This window comes from Lepisma saccharinum, unplaced genomic scaffold (assembly GCF_977018435.1).
Source record: "Lepisma saccharinum unplaced genomic scaffold, izLepSacc3.1 HAP1_SCAFFOLD_250, whole genome shotgun sequence".
Classification (NCBI taxonomy): Eukaryota; Metazoa; Arthropoda; class Insecta; order Zygentoma; family Lepismatidae; genus Lepisma; species Lepisma saccharinum.
The window spans coordinates 382,934-399,553 of NW_028143016.1; the positions used below are offsets into that span (position 1 = coordinate 382,934).

Below are 16,620 nucleotides of genomic sequence, written 5' to 3' on the forward strand. Positions count from 1 at the left end.
ATATCCCTAGTTCAGAGGCGCTTGTGATTCAGGTAGGTTTTTTAATGACTTGCGTCATGCCGAAAGGCATAAAACACCAGGGTTCAAAAATTTGTTGCATAGTAAGGCATCTAATTTTCTAGCTAAAACATGCATGGATGATGTTTTATTGAAAACAGCCGACTTCAGGCAAATAAAATACTAATTCCATAAGTAAATAATTAAGCAAAAAAGGGGCGACCCTTCCTTCGGACTTGGCGTTCCCACCCGAAATGCACATGCTACGCCACTGGATTACAGCAACTCCAAAATGGCAGAGATCACCTAAATGTGCTTACATGACACGTGCCATACGCACGGGGAATGAAATGCAACGTTATAACCTTTTAAGACACATACAAGGATGCATTAAAAATATCCTCAAATCATCGATCACAATTTCTAGATTACTTTCAAAATTTTGGGAAAAGCGCTGTTCCAGGGAGCCCTGGCTTGACTACGACTGTAGCCCCGGGCGCTGAAAGATAAGAAATTTTGAGAGATGTTATTGGCAAAATTGCTGCAAGAGCGCAGATTGGGGCAGGCTGTGGGGTGTCAACTTTTATCTGAGGCTCTTGTGTATGTGTGTTATTGCGTGGATCTCATTCACAGGGGGTGGCTAATTCAAATTTCTCTGATACTGATAAATAATTTGCACAGCTAGATTGAATAATAGAAAATACTGTGACATTTTACGACACGCATGGTAGGTCTGTAGCTAAGGGGCACAGGTGGTGAATTTTGAGGAGCGGTTGGGGGCCGAAAGATCGAAACACTGGAAAGAACTTTGGCAAATGGTAGAGATGATTGAGGAAAGGAGAAATATGTTATGTTGTGAAGGGGGCGCCGTAAAGTAGTTATTCCGCCACTGAGGGAAGAGCGCCGATATGATCGAGACGGTACTTGTCAGTCTCTCGTCTTGTCTGGAAGGAGAGGTTTATGTTCTCGGTCTTGTGTCCACTTGTAATTAAATGCCTATCCTCGTCTCGAAGTGTAAATACCCGTTCTGTCCGCTTCTCCTTCTAGATTTTTACAGAGGTCTGTCTCGTTGTTCGTCTAGTTTCGACAAGTCTTGGAGTTTCTAGTCTCGTCTTATCGTAGATGGAAAAGAAGAGATTTAAAATTAAGCTTCCCTCTGACCCCTCTTTCCCAGCGGAGTACACTGGGTTTATTGTTTCACACCGACCTCGCTTGTACTCTTCGCAACATCTTATTTGACCGCCCCGAAAGAATTCCAAGTCCGGAAATCGTAAACTTAGCAACATTGCACTTCGGGTCCAGGTGAGAGTAGCCAACTTTGAGTAGGTCCTTCCACTAGATGAAAAACGCTGCGGTGAGAGGTTTTCAATGTAACACTTTCCATGAACTTAGAAGCTATAAACCGCTATTATAATACACAATCAAACAGAAATAATAAATTGGAAAAAGAACCTTGAGGGATATTTAAGATTCTGCTTGCTCGACTTGAAATTTGGGGGTTCGAAACACTGAATAGTTTTCTCCACCTGGAGGAAATTGCCATCATGTTTGTGCAGAAAGAAGCAAATTTTTGAGGAGTTTATGCGACATTTTATTTACAATACCTTGCATAATATCGAACAGTTCTCCAAAAAAATATATTTTACACGACTTGTCGAGTAACTGTGCTTGGAACACAGGAAGGTGGAAGTCTTCATAAACGTGAACATGGTTTTAAGGGTATAAAGCAATAAGTTAACGTAGAATAGTTGGTTAGGCGCTGCTATCCTTATTTTTCGTCAAGCGTGAAAGGTTGCGGGTTCAAATCCCACCCCTTTCTCTTTTTTTTTTTTGTTTGCTGAACAGAGACCGTTGATATTAGAATATTTGAAAAATGAATGGGATGCACACTTGAGGGACATGCCTTCTGCGCATATTTCGCCGTAGAAGTTGCAGATTTCCAGTATTTAAGGTTAAAACTTTTATTTTTAGTTATTGTTAATATGTTGTGTTAACACAGACATCATGATTAATTCACAAATCACATATATGTATTCAGGATGCAAAATGTAATGTTATTTAAGTTATGCATTGTTTGTTCTTCACTGACACCTAAAACATTGATTATTTGATTTCGATATACTAAAGAAAAACAGTTAGCCTATGTTAAGTAGTGATGTAGTGCAGTACTATAACGAAGGAGAGCGTTTAATGAGTTCAAATTGCTAAGATTGGTAATTTTATGTGCGTTCCTTCGTAATGACTGTTGTCAATCCCCTCACCACCATCTTACCATCCGTCTAAAAGTAATAGTAAAGCGCTAATGAACATAAGTAAATTGTTATTGGGACGGAGGCCGATTCGAAAAGAAATTACTAATAAATATTTATATAGTGAGTGACAAACAAAGAAAATCAAAACCTCATAGTGACCGTTAATTCGTCACTGCTTTGTATCTAAAATGTTTGTCTTCTTTGAACAGAAAGTACGAATATCCGATTTAACAAACTTTCCCCACTAACATTGCAATATTTGAAACCACCATTACAGATTTAGCTCTACGTAACTTGATTCTGCGCATTCCACGTGGTATGTGACTTCCTCCTCATCGAAATAACTTCCTCTTACTATTTCCTTTCCTCTCGTGAAATACAGAGACCAATGTTAACTTCTTAGCACGGTAGATAAACTTTATATCCAACGATAAACTCCTGACGTGGAAAATGGAACCTAGGACCTCCCTCGTGAGAATCAAGCACACTACCTCTTCTCCAGGTAGCTCATGTTAAAATTTGCTACCAGTTTGAAGAAGCCAAAAGAGAGAGGAAAGGGCTATTCAACGTATGAAATATAAAATATGTGCGAAATTAAGAGAATGGAAACCTTCGAAGATAATACTAACGAACTTCAAACTATGAAAATCATATTGTCGTGGTGAAAAGCTGCAAGTCATTTTCGAAATATGAACTTGATTTTTTCTGTATTATAAAGTGGAGATATGGGACGATACAATCCCTCAGCAAGAAAAAAATAAGTAAGCCGCCTCCTTACCTCCAACTTTTGCAATGGTCATAATTTGTAATTAGGGTCTGGAAGTTGATGAAAAATCATTTTTTTCTGACCCTTAAAAACAATGCTAAACCTGATATCATGTCCGTTTCCTTTCAGTTAGAGCCTGAAAACACTTTCTATTTTTTTTTATTTTTTTTTTTCATTTTTCGGCCCTCTTTGGCTTTTAGTTTATTTGTCAGTATTTTTAACAGTTTTTGTTGCATTTTTACTTATTTTTGAGGTTTATTTTTGTCCTCCCCTGTTGTTTCGTACATTTTAAATGCATTTTCTAGTAACACTTACATATTTATATTTCTTGAAATGGTCCTTTTAGCAAATTCACCATGAATCGAAAATACGGTCAATGGAAAATCATAATACTATTATTATTACGTATTATTCTAAAGTGCAATGTTTGTCAATGGATTAAAATACTTTGTGTGAAGACTACTTTGAGGTTCTCTTTCTGGACACTATTATCGCTTTAATCTGTGGTTTTAAAGTAAAATTAGTCACAATATTAAATGAAATTATACTGTGGTGTATGCGAAGCAGAACTGTATTTGGATGCTGGCCGACTACAGTATCGTAGAAGGCACACTCTGAAAGGAGATGAATTGGTTGATTTGGTGTTTTAAGTTAACTTTATGCACAGTAAGGCTAATCGGGACTGGACCTACAGTTTATAGTGGGATCCGAACCACTATGTGCTTCCACCGGAAAGTAGATGAATGATTTATAAAGAAAAACCTTGAGGTATATTTTATGTAACCTTGAAGTAAACAAAGAAATCTACATTATCACTTAGTTGCTCTTTTCCCCTTTGCTTTAGTAGTTTCAACCACCAAACAACGGGCTTCATCGACTTATTACATTACTTACTCTCTTGTAATTTATGATAAAGCATTTCCGGATGCAGAAAGATGCGATGTAAAGTCTGAGGGGGGGTAGTTTCAAACGTTGAATATAGCATAATATTTGTGGTTGTATCATTTAAAAATCCGACGTATATTTTAGGTCCGTAGTGAATAACACAATCAAAGAACATCGTATCTCTGTGTGTGTGTGTATGATGGTACGTGTGTGATTGTATGTGAGTGTTGTTGTTGCTGTTGTTGTCGTTGTTTTAAGTGTACGTTATGCACAGATAGGCTAATCGGGACTGGACCTACAATTTGAACAGGAATCCGAACCACTGTGCAATGAGCCTCCACCTGATATTAAAACGTGAAATGTGAAAAGATGGCAAAATGAGAACTGACTACCAGAAAAAGTGTACATAACCCCTCCCTTTTGAAAATCCTGGGCACGCCACTGTCCTCTTACTATTTCATTTAACTTCGTGAAACACATAGATCAATGTTAATTTCCAAGCACAGTTAACAAAGTTGTCGCACAAGGTATACTCCCATTGTCGTCGGTAGTTTCCTAATGGCAATTTTGAAGTGGAAACGTATTCATGAAGGTTGTTTGAAGTAAACTTTATGCAGAGATAAGATATTCGGAACTAAAGCTAGTTTAAAGTGGAATCCAGAGCATTGTGCAATGTGCATCCAGCGGGTATCGAACCCGGGACCCCTTGATTAGAACATACAATTTCATTTATTGTTTTGGTTTATTGTAGTTCGATTTTCTGCCACTTTTGTGTAATCGCGAAAATGAGGATGAGTGATGATTTGGATGAAATGGATGAAGGGACACTCACAAAGAACACCCATGCCCGGCCGGTATTCGAAATCGGGACCCGGCGTCGAAGCACACTGTGATAACCAATCCGCCACGGAGGCCGGCAACAGCAAGTTTAATAACAGATATTTATGTAAAATTCTTAATGTGTTGTTAACGTAACTTATGGGGAAAAAGATCTTAGCAATGACTGAATATCGTTGAACTTGTGATGGTATGATTATCACAAGAGAAAAATTATCGAGGAATGCATAAATGCTTACACTGATATAATATAATCTTATATTACATTATAACAACATTTCGTAGTCAGTTAATAAAAAGATAAAAAGAAATAGGAAATGGTGGGATTTGAACGTACGATGTTTTGTTCTTCACCAAAAGGCATGACAAGGCAACCGTCTAACCAATTGCTCCATGAGATTATTAACGAGAAGTTGTGGCACAGTTCCTAACCATTTTTTGCAACAGATGAAGAAAAAGACTCGCTTTATTGTTTATTTGCCAAGTGGGCAGGTGGGCCGGAGGTAGTGTATCAATTTAACGCGGTGAATGTTTTGGATTAGATTCTTGTATAATTTTCTTTAACTTTTTGTATGAACTCGAGGAAATAAATAATAAATTAAATGAAGATGAAATAAAATATTTGAAATGGGCGAAAAAACTATTTTTTAATCTTCAGACTCTCTCATACGTTCATTATTCCATAGGCTACCGAACCAATTGAACATCATCTCAAACCAAGTAGATATATGTAGTTGATATTCGTATTTTATCAGAAATGCAGAAAGAATTGTGTATAAGTTGTGAAAATAATGTGTTTACATTGGTACTCTTTTGGCTTGTGTACTTTAGTTTATTAGATTAATTTTTTTTGACATTAGTTTACTGTTTTACTGTTTCATTCCGTTTTAAAATTACTTCTAGTGTAATGGAAATTCCAATAAATAAAGAAAGAAAAAGATACCGAAAATTGGAATCTTTATATTGGGAACCAATTGACGAAGTCCTATCCCAAGGAAAATTTCCAAAATTTTGGCCTCTCCTTTTAATGTGCTTGTTACGAGAGGGAAAGGAACAGTTTTTTTCCTTTCTGTTTGCAAATATTCATTCCTGGGGGAGGAGGGATGACACCCAAATACGAACCTCTCTTTAACGTAGTACACCGTGGCGTTGCAGAGCAGAGCTTCAGTGTTTGGAAGTAAGTATGTAGTTACAAGTGGCAGTTACTTTTTTCAGGAAATTGAACTGTAAGTAGTTACTTTTAAAAGTAGAAGAAAAGATAGAAGTAACGTTTCAACAGTTATTTTTACAGTTACTTCACGAAATTTAAACTGTTACATGTGTCGTAAATTATGGACGATTTAGGACTTAAAGTGAGCTGGTACTCAGTATGTGCTGCGATACAAAGCCATCCTTTGTTACATTAATTCTTGCAAACAAGAGATGAAGAGGAAAAGAGAAAGTTGTTCCTGTCGGTGGGCAGTCGGTAGGCTCGAGGTGAAAGGAATTTCATGGTGACATGTTACAAACAGGTTACAGTCGAAAAGAGTATAATTAGTGGTTTCGAGTAGATCGTAAGCCCAATATCCTGCATAACAATGTGTGTAATAAAATATGTTAAAATCAGAAAGAGGTATATTTCACGGTATTGGAAACGAGAACCGAACGGAATTGAGGGCGATTTTTTTTTTTGTGGAACAATTTCTAAAGCGTGGCCAAAATTTGATACTCATTACTGCCGTTTCTACGTTTGCAAAAAATGTAAAGGATGATTTTTGACAATAGACGGGAAAACGAAAAGAAATGACCGAAAAAAGGAAAAACCTCCGCATGCGGAACTATAATTGGCAAAGAGAACAACATGCTACCCCAAGACCAGCCTCTCAGAGGTAGATCGTATGGATTGATGGTAGTGTGGCTTCTCTGTCCATCTAAGATCAATTCCCTTAAGGGGAAAAAACGAAGAAGACGTTGTATTGAGAGTATTCAAAGAGCGGAGAAAGCACCCGTTGCGAACAATTTCCCCAGTGAATTGATGTCTGAGATTTGCCGATATGCACCACAATTTGTCAGGGTGAGGAAAGGAAGTGATCTGGAGTGACACTTTTTGAGGGCCAGGTACTTATACCAATGGCTAGAAAACAGGTTCCGTTTCCGGTGCTCTGAGAAATTCCCTCGCGCAGCGTGGATTTTCCCTCACTGGCGCACGATCGTAGAGTCGTCACTGGTTTCCCGCCATTGGACGCCCAAGCTGCTAATATTTCTGGATCGCAGTAAATAGAATGAAATGCGGCCATCGGGGAATGTAGGTAGCATTGGCCCAACTTGACTCTAGTTTCGCAGTGTACAACTAAAAAGCAACGCATGTGGGTTTACGTAATACCTTTTAATATAAGTGTGTGTATTGCAGAAATAGAAAAGAGGCCACATGAGGAGGAAAAAGTGTAAAATTGCAGAAGTGGATACATTTCGCGAAACGAAATTGTTCCCATTTGACACCGAAAAGGTGCCTGTTGCACACACCGTGAATGCCTCGGTACGGGTTTAAACGAACGGGAGACAAGCTGTGACGCTGTATTGAGCATTGCGAAAGGTTGTGGAGAAAAGTGATATGAAAGAAAGATAGGCACAGAGAGGGCAATTTGAGTGGTGTGCATGTGTGAATCGCCTTACCTAAAGTGACAAATGAACATTGGAAATTACCTAGAGAAATCGAGGACATGGTTCATGTGTGGGCGAGCCTCTGTGCTGGAGTGGTCAGTGTTAAGCGTTACGAAGAGAGGGAAGTTGGAAATATAGAAAATGTTCCATCCTGCTATCCATCGTCGCGATTATCCGAAATGGTAGTAACGCGACGTAAAGGGAAGTGAAAGAAGTAGAGTAAGCTTTTCAATGGAAATGTCGCATGTTCTGTAGTCAACTAAATATCCGATCAATTGACATTGCAGAAATCCAAAATATTAAACACATTTTTGGGTTAATCGTTTTTTTTTGCATTCGATAAGGTCTGCCGTTCCCGACTGTACTGCAATGCCGGGCCGACAGGTGGTGAGGGTGTGGCAAGCCACGACCGCCTCACCTGTTTCCAAAAATCAGTTTAATATACTGGACCTGCAATGCAGGTCGTATCAGATATTAAGCTGATAAGAACAGATACTACACTTTGATCTTAGCCAAAAGGCCGAGAAGCGATGGGGTTTGGTGCAAAAAGTGTAAAAATGTACGTGAACAACAGCTTACCTGGCCGTGGGAGTCACAGTTCCGTTGACCCTGCAGATTGATCACAAGATTTCTGATCACAAATGAACATGTATTTAAACGCAGGCCAGAAGGACACATTTAATTGATGTCTGAGATTTGCCGATATGCACCACAATTTGTCAGGGTGAGGAAAGGAAGTGATCTGGAGTGACACTTTTTGAGGGCCAGGTACTTATACCAATGGCTAGAAAACAGGTTCCGTTTCCGGTGCTCTGAGAAATTCCCTCGCGCAGCGTGGATTTTCCCTCACTGGCGCACGATCGTAGAGTCGTCACTGGTTTCCCGCCATTGGACGCCCAAGCTGCTAATATTTCTGGATCGCAGTAAATAGAATGAAATGCGGCCATCGGGGAATGTAGGTAGCATTGGCCCAACTTGACTCTAGTTTCGCAGTGTACAACTAAAAAGCAACGCATGTGGGTTTACGTAATACCTTTTAATATAAGTGTGTGTATTGCAGAAATAGAAAAGAGGCCACATGAGGAGGAAAAAGTGTAAAATTGCAGAAGTGGATACATTTCGCGAAACGAAATTGTTCCCATTTGACACCGAAAAGGTGCCTGTTGCACACACCGTGAATGCCTCGGTACGGGTTTAAACGAACGGGAGACAAGCTGTGACGCTGTATTGAGCATTGCGAAAGGTTGTGGAGAAAAGTGATATGAAAGAAAGATAGGCACAGAGAGGGCAATTTGAGTGGTGTGCATGTGTGAATCGCCTTACCTAAAGTGACAAATGAACATTGGAAATTACCTAGAGAAATCGAGGACATGGTTCATGTGTGGGCGAGCCTCTGTGCTGGAGTGGTCAGTGTTAAGCGTTACGAAGAGAGGGAAGTTGGAAATATAGAAAATGTTCCATCCTGCTATCCATCGTCGCGATTATCCGAAATGGTAGTAACGCGACGTAAAGGGAAGTGAAAGAAGTAGAGTAAGCTTTTCAATGGAAATGTCGCATGTTCTGTAGTCAACTAAATATCCGATCAATTGACATTGCAGAAATCCAAAATATTAAACACATTTTTGGGTTAATCGTTTTTTTTTGCATTCGATAAGGTCTGCCGTTCCCGACTGTACTGCAATGCCGGGCCGACAGGTGGTGAGGGTGTGGCAAGCCACGACCGCCTCACCTGTTTCCAAAAATCAGTTTAATATACTGGACCTGCAATGCAGGTCGTATCAGATATTAAGCTGATAAGAACAGATAAAAAAACTTTATTACAGAAAATGCTGAACGAAGTTCAGAATATACAGCTCACCTATTTTAAAATGAGATTTCAAGTTGCACAGCCTTAGCTGGCAGTATAGACATAATATTAGAACAGAGTTATAAAATCCAATCAAAATCAGGTATTGTAAAATACAAATCAATTATTGAATTAGAAGATCAAGTTCAAGTTCATTAACTACGTCATCAATTCATAACATATCCAGTATAACCAATATGAGTATCGCTAAATATTCATAAACCATTTGAGTTTATGCCTCATACGCTTAAATAGTTCAAATTTAACATATGAACATTAACCCCACTACAACTAGGAGTTAAATTTGTCAATCTTCAAAGATGACAACGTATGCTATACTAAATAATCTCATAAGATATAACCATAAAATAAGCAAGCGAGACTTCAACCTTAGATCAAATATTCAAAAACACTAAAGGCAAGTTAAAACCAATAAGATTTAGCAATTGCATAAGTGTACAGCATTAGATATATCGTTGCGGGACCATATACATAACAAATTGGCCGTATGATAACCATAAGAGTCATGTGTCAGGTGAATATATTTCTAAAAAATTAATCCAGAATATTAAGTAACGTATAATCACGATAATAACTCTACTTAGTTTGACATACAATAATTACAGAGCCATTAGTAAATGACTATCCTCCATCCTATGATATAGGATCACTCAATTTAAAATACAATAATCATACGACTGTTCATCATAAAGGCAGTTTACATCATTAAATAAAGTAGACTTGCATTCATTGCATACAATTCATTTATAACACAATAAGTGGAAATTCACAAGTAGATAATAAACTCAAAGACACCGAAAAACAAATAAAATACAATATGATTTGCAGTTGCATAGACTTTGAGCAGAATATAATCCAATAATTAAATGAATATAGTGACCTTTAACCAAATAAAATTCAATCATGCCATGGACATATAATAATATACAAACGTTAAATTATAATTAAAATTATATAAAAGTTATAGGTCCACTACTTGAAATATTCAAACAACCCTTAATCAGTAAGGCCGCTTACAATATTTAAAATATAGCTAATTTACATTTATTAGCATATAATTCATTAATAACCGATTGGCCAAGATAAAACAAAAGGCTAACATTAATATCCTACAGGGCCAGTCCAATATTACAGCTTCCCGGTAACATGCTCGGTAGGATATAGGTCATATCAGGTTTAAGACTGGTAAAGTCAATCTACTACTACTTACACAAAACAAGTCACCAGTTAATGAAATCGTCAGTAATTATACTTCAAGAGTTCAACAGGTAGGAAGGTAAAATCTTAGTACTGTCTAGCCCCTGTTATATGCTCAATAAAAATATCCCTGGACCATTTAATAGTGTCGCTCACAATAAGCCTCTTCATTAGGCCTGAGTATCGATCACTAATGCCCAATGCTCTAATAATACTATCGTTGGCCGGGTCCCATGTTCCAAGGGCTCCAACAACTAGAGCATCACATGTGACCCGCCACCCTTTTGCAATAAGTTGGTCAGCAAGCGATTCGTATTTTAGTTGTTTAAGCATTCGAACAGCTTCAAGAGATTCCTTCCTGTTGTCAAATGGTACAGCTACATCCACAATGTGACACGACTTTTTCTCATTAGAATATGCAACTATGTCAGGCCTTAGTGTGCTATTGCACCCCTCAACTCTTTTATTAATATTAATGATGGAGAATTTGGATGCAATCGCTTTAGCTATACGCTCTTGAATTGCATTGTGGCGCAGCTGCCATGCAGCAGAATGAAGTCTGCAGTGGTTGATCACATGAGGCAAAGTTTCGACAGCGTACCCACATCGCCTACACCTTTTATCTCCTTGTCCGTATCTAGTAGTACCATTTAATTTTACGGTTCCCAGACGAGCCTGGTGTATAAATCTCCAATCTGCAAAGCGGGTATATTTACCCTCCCTAACAAAGTGATTGGAGAAGTAGGAGGCTGAAGAAATGTCCATTACTTTTCCTTGGTCAGGCTTCTTTTTGATTTTAACCAAGTAAAACTCTTGAGCAGCTTTTCTGAGCATTGATTGTAAATAGCCACGTGAAGATTCATCAACAATTATTTTGTTTCCACTAGAGGGACAAGTAAATCTAATCTCCAGGGAATTTCTGTTGTTATTGAACGACCATTCAATGTTGAATTGCTTCTTCAGTAACACAGTTGACTTTCTGCAGTAGGACCAGGTAGAAGAAGTATCACCTCCATCTCTGGAAAACTCCTCATCATTCCTGCCATTCAAGTAATCAGTCAACTCAGACCATGAGGGATCCTTCCTAATTTTCCTTCTTACCACACTCTTCAATTCACCCAATGCCACTCTTTGGACATTCACATCAGGAGTCGTCAGCAATCTATATGCACGGACAATGCCCGAAATATCAACCAGTTCACTCAGGGGCAGAATGCCAGCACCACCCTTATCCGTGGACATAAAAACTATTTCGGGACTAGCCCGAGCTGGCAAGTTAAGCCACTTCTTAACCAGTCGCTTCAAAGCCGAGTCAATTTCTCTGAAGTTCTTTTTCATTATAAGTGAACCCCTAAGAGAATGCTGAAAGCGAGGCAAAATGAAGGACCTTATTGCATCAATTTTTTGCCACGGGGCAAGAAGACTAACATCTATTTTCTGCAGGTCTTCCGTGGCTTTAATTAGGGTTTCATCCGGACTTGAATTTGATTTGAAACCTGCCGGGATTCCCAAATAGCAATATATTTCCCCCTCCTTCAGAACCCTCATAGGGTTACCTCCAAGGAGAAAAGTAGAACCCTCTACTCTTCTTTTACCTTTACAGTTGACATGTAAAGATGCGCATTTTGGAGGTTTAAACTTCAAACCGATGGAATCAGCTGTTTTATGAGCTACGGTTAGCAATTCCTGCATCAAAGCGGATGATTTAGCAATGACGACTAGGTCGTCGGCATATGCTAAACATGAGTATGAATCACCAAGAAGTTTGTAGCCATGAGAGTCACTAACAGAAGTTAACTGACTAATAATAGACTCCATAGCGATATTAAAAAGGACAGGGCTAAGAGGACAGCCCTGTTTAACCCCAGCAGAGATTGGAATGTCCTTGGTATACCCAGTACTACTTCTAATTCGAGTGGTAGAATTAGAGTACATATCCTTAATGATAGTTAAGATACGATCAGGAAAACCAAATTTACGTAGGCTATCTAGGATGTGCTTATGAGGGACCGAGTTAAAGGCATTCGCCAAGTCGAGCCAAGCTACCACCACCTCTTTGTTATTTCTCCGTGCGTCATTGATAGCAGCCTGTATAATGAAGTTATGCTCAACACATCCCTCATAAGGCCGAAACCCTTTCTGAACACCTGAGAGAATTTCATTCCTTTCACAGAATTGAGAAATTCGATCTGAAATGACACCAGCATAAAGTTTCGAAATGGTGTTGCCAAGTGTAATCGGACGCCAATTATCCAAGATCTGCTTATCACCCTTTTTGTAAACTAATACCGTGTTTGATTTCTTCCAGCTGGCAGGAATACGATTCGCGTTCAGACATCTATTAAAGATGTATGTCAGTACAATACAGCCCGAATCATACTTCTTCAGAGCAGCATAAGAAACCCCATCAGGCCCAGGACTGGTATTTGCAGTTTTACCAAGTCTTTTTCTAACTTCATCGCAAGTAATTGGTCTGAGAGACATGTCATTGTTATCGTCACACACTTCCTCACCCTCGTCAGACGGCTCATTACCTTCTTCTGAGTTTAAATTATCAGGTAAGTCCAGATTAACCATCCTTTTACTTTTAAAGAGATCTTCAAAGTGCTTCTGAATCTCGGCAGCTTCAACCTCACAATATTGTGAGGATTGATTTAGGATGGAGTTAACCGCTTTCTTTTTGTTCACTCTAAATAATTTTTGTATTTTGGAAGCCTTCTGAGCATCAAATCTAGGGCCATTATTACGCCGATTAAACCTTCCGTCTCTAATGTTGGATCTTTGGGCAGAAGGATTAGCTCTCGGGTGTACATAGCTGGTATGAGTAGACCTACTGCTGTTGTTATTATTTTGAGGCTGATTAATTTCATTTGACTTGGGTTTCATAGCCAATATAAGACCATCGACAGTCACCTCAAAGTCTTCAAAATCAACAGCCTCTCTCAGCAATGTCAACCAATGGGATTGGAAGTTGGTTAGCTTTATTTCATTGTCATTCCTTATGTCAGCTGGTCGGTCAATTAAAGGGGCAGATTCCGGAGCAGCAATAAATTCATCAAGGATTATGTATTCCTCTCCGTCAACGACCATAATTTCCCCCTGTAAAGTCTGATCAATAGCAGTGGACTGTGAAGAATTAGCTAGAGGGGAGAGAGAGAGGTTCAAATCCATATCAAGCGCCCTCTCGGAACACTGATTAGAGCCCAAATTATTACTAGATGAGACCCGGTTGGTCACAACATCCAACTCTATATCAATCAAACCGGTCTCTTCAACAGTATAAGTCTGAACACCAGAGGCATTAAAGGGAGACACATTGTTAGAGTCATCAGGATAAACATTATCCGTACTAGAACCAAATGTTTCATTTATAATCCTGAACTTTTCGCCATTGACCCTAACTCCACTACTCGTGGTTTCTACATTATGATCGTTATAAGTGACTTGCCTCAATTCTGATGGGTTGGGGTCCGACTGGATGATGGGTCCCTCTAGAGAGTCAGAGAGGCAGCCATCCAGCTGATCCATATCATGCGCCCTCTCGGAGCACTGATTAGAGCCCAAATTATTACTAGATGAAACCCAGTTGGTCACAACATCCAACTCTAAATCAATCAAACCGGTCTCTTCAACAGTGTAAGTCTGAGCACCTGGGGCATTAAAGGGAGGCACATTGTTAGAGTCATCAGGATAAACATAATCCGTACTAGAACCAAATGTTTCATTTATAATCCTGAAATTTTCACCATTGACCCTAACTCCGCTACTCGTGGTTTCTACATCATGGTCGTTATAAGTGACTTGCCTCAATTCTGGTGGGTTGGGGTCCGACTGGATGATGGGTCCCTCTAGAGAGTCCGAAAGGTAGCCATCCAGCTGAGCATCACTGATGTCCTGGGCTTCTGGGATGGTCACCAGTTTACTAGAGTCCAGAGGACGACTCCACAACGCAATATCTTTGCTATTGCCTTCGATCCCGGTAACTTGAATTGGGATAGGGGTAGAGGTGGCAACAACTAAATTCTCCTTGTCAAGCAAATGAGTATCAGACGGGTTATCGTCATCGTCATTAACAGTCAAGAACTCGTTATTGTCCTCAAACAGTAAGCTTCCGTTGATCATCCCTACATAGCTTTTATTACCCGTAATGCTTAAAGTATCATTAATAGTCACATTATTCTCGACTACCAAATCTTCAACTACACCTAGGGGACTATCACTAACACACTCTTCACATGAGCTTTTACAGACCTTAAAGTGTGATTTTCCTTGTTTTAATAAGTCAAATAGTAACCCACATTTCGAACATTTAAAGGTCAGCAAAGTACCTTTATGGTATTTTTTGACATGTTTATATAGGTCATTGTGAGTTTTATATTCACCGAAGGTACCCCTTTTGGCAGAGCCACTAGCAATATTAGTAAAGCATTTGGTGCATTTAAATGTAGAAGGAAGAGGAATTTCAAGAATCACACTATCCTCTTCCATTGTTGATCGACACGAACTAACAGACATATTAGAACAACAAAATAAGAATATTATAGATCTTAGTTATAAACGATAACTATACCCGCTCTTAAAGATGGGATCTTCATCATCGGTCCGGTCCAGTCCGCCATTAAGTCCCGCTGCAGTCTTCAAGGTAACAGAGGCCAAATCTCTTGACAGGGCAAGTTCACTGCTGGAAGCGGCCTTCGCTGGTATGCCCCAGACCTAGGCAACACACCCCAGAATGACACGGACTGGCTCCTCACTGGATCGCAGTCCACCTCCTATGGTCGGAGCTGGCTCCCCGCCGGATGGCAGTCCACCCCTCCTATCAGGGGCTGGCACGTCCCTGAAACTTCGGCGAAACGGGGGCTGGCTCCCTGCTGGATGGTACTCCTCCAGAGCTTCGGCGATACGGGTGCTGGTTCCCCGCTGGATGGTACGCCTCAGCACGCCTCTGAAACCTCGGAAGAACGGGGGCTGAATCCCCGCTGGATGGTACGCCCCTGGAGCTTCGGCGGCACAGGGGCTGGAACCCCGCTGGATGGTACTCCTCAGCACGCCTCTGGAATCTCGGAAGAACGGGGGCTGGATCCCCGCTGGATGGTACGCCTCAGGAGCTTCGGCGGGACAGGGGCTGGTTCCCTGCTGGATGGTACTCCTCCAGAGCTTCGGCGATACGGGTGCTGGTTCCCCGCTGGATGGTACGCCTCAGCACACCTCTGGAACCTCGGAAGAACGGGGGCTGAATCCCCGCTGGATGGTACGCCCCTGGAGCTTCGGCGGCACAGGGGCTGGAACCCCGCTGGATGGTACGCCTCAGCACGCCTCTGGAACCTCGGAAGAACGGGGGCTGGATACCCGCTGGATGGTACGCCTCAGCACGCCTCTGGAACCTCGGAAGAACGGGGGCTGGATCCCCGCTGGATGGTACGCCTCAGGAGCTTCGGCGGGACAGGGGCTGGTTCCCTGCTGGATGGCAGTCCACCTCTACCAGTCAGGGCCAGCTCGCCTCTGGAACCTCGGAAGAACGGGGGCTGGATCTCCGCTGGATGGTACGCCTCTAGAGTATTTCGGCGAGATGAGGGCTGGCACCTGCTGAATGGCAGTCAACTTTTCTTCAAGTACTATAACAGAGAAAACACGAATATAAGCTAAAAGACAAAAAATACGCAGTTAGAGACTGTTCAGCCAAGGCCCGTCTCTTTTAAGTATATGCCAAAAAATATCAAAGTGTAGCCCGTTATTAATAATTAAGCTGATAAGAACAGATACTACACTTTGATCTTAGCCAAAAGGCCGAGAAGCGATGGGGTTTGGTGCAAAAAGTGTAAAAATGTACGTGAACAACAGCTTACCTGGCCGTGGGAGTCACAGTTCCGTTGACCCTGCAGATTGATCACAAGATTTCTGATCACAAATGAACATGTATTTAAACGCAGGCCAGAAGGACACATTTAATTGATGTCTGAGATTTGCCGATATGCACCACAATTTGTCAGGGTGAGGAAAGGAAGTGATCTGGAGTGACACTTTTTGAGGGCCAGGTACTTATACCAATGGCTAGAAAACAGGTTCCGTTTCCGGTGCTCTGAGAAATTCCCTCGCGCAGCGTGGATTTTCCCTCACTGGCGCACGATCGTAGAGTCGTCACTGGTTTCCCGCCATTGGACGCCCAAGCTGCTAATATT

General features: G+C 40.7%; 2 non-coding genes and 1 pseudogene across 2 annotated transcripts; all 3 read right to left on the minus strand.

The window, feature by feature from the left end:
- Positions 1-7,716: 7,716 nt before the first annotated feature.
- On the minus strand, positions 7,717-7,909 carry LOC145982552 (U2 spliceosomal RNA). The gene has a single exon (XR_014441072.1). It is a non-coding gene; the product is annotated as a U2 spliceosomal RNA (small nuclear RNA).
- Positions 7,910-9,027: 1,118 nt separating this feature from the next.
- LOC145982610 (U2 spliceosomal RNA) lies at positions 9,028-9,217 on the minus strand. The gene has a single exon (XR_014441111.1). It is a non-coding gene; the product is annotated as a U2 spliceosomal RNA (small nuclear RNA).
- A 6,918-nt stretch (positions 9,218-16,135) lies between these two features.
- On the minus strand, positions 16,136-16,240 carry LOC145982556 (U2 spliceosomal RNA; annotated as a pseudogene).
- Between the last annotated feature and the right edge of the window lie 380 nt (positions 16,241-16,620).